This window comes from Gekko japonicus, unplaced genomic scaffold (assembly GCF_001447785.1).
Source record: "Gekko japonicus isolate JY-2015 unplaced genomic scaffold, Gekko_japonicus_V1.1 scaffold1311, whole genome shotgun sequence".
NCBI classification, from domain to species: Eukaryota; Metazoa; Chordata; class Lepidosauria; order Squamata; family Gekkonidae; genus Gekko; species Gekko japonicus.
In genome coordinates this window covers 283,500-283,901 of record NW_015168086.1, presented here as the reverse complement: position 1 = coordinate 283,901, position 402 = coordinate 283,500, and positions in this window count along the sequence as shown.

Below are 402 nucleotides of genomic sequence, written 5' to 3'. Positions count from 1 at the left end.
TCATTGAGTGGCCTTCTATGCAGGAACACGTGGGGGAAATGCATGATTGCAGGCCTGCTGTGGAGAAGAGCTCCCAAGCTTTGACAGACGTTTCTAGGCTCTAGGAGTGTGCTCCCCCTCCCCCCTGTCTGCAGAGACCCCTTTCCCACCCAAAGGGTCACGTGACAGAGTCTGGGCAAGTGCTCTTCCCTCCGTTCCCTTCACTGTGAGGAGACCTTGGCTTGGTCTACAGCCCTCAGTGGGGAAAGGAGGGAGGGACGTGTGCCAGCTCTGGCCCCAGCCTGGTGGGACACACTCCCAGTGGAGATCAGAGCCCTGCGGGACTTACTACAGTCCCGCAGGGCCTGTAAAACGGAGCTGTTCTCTTCCCAGGGGAGGAGGGTGTGGGCTGATCAGTGAAGC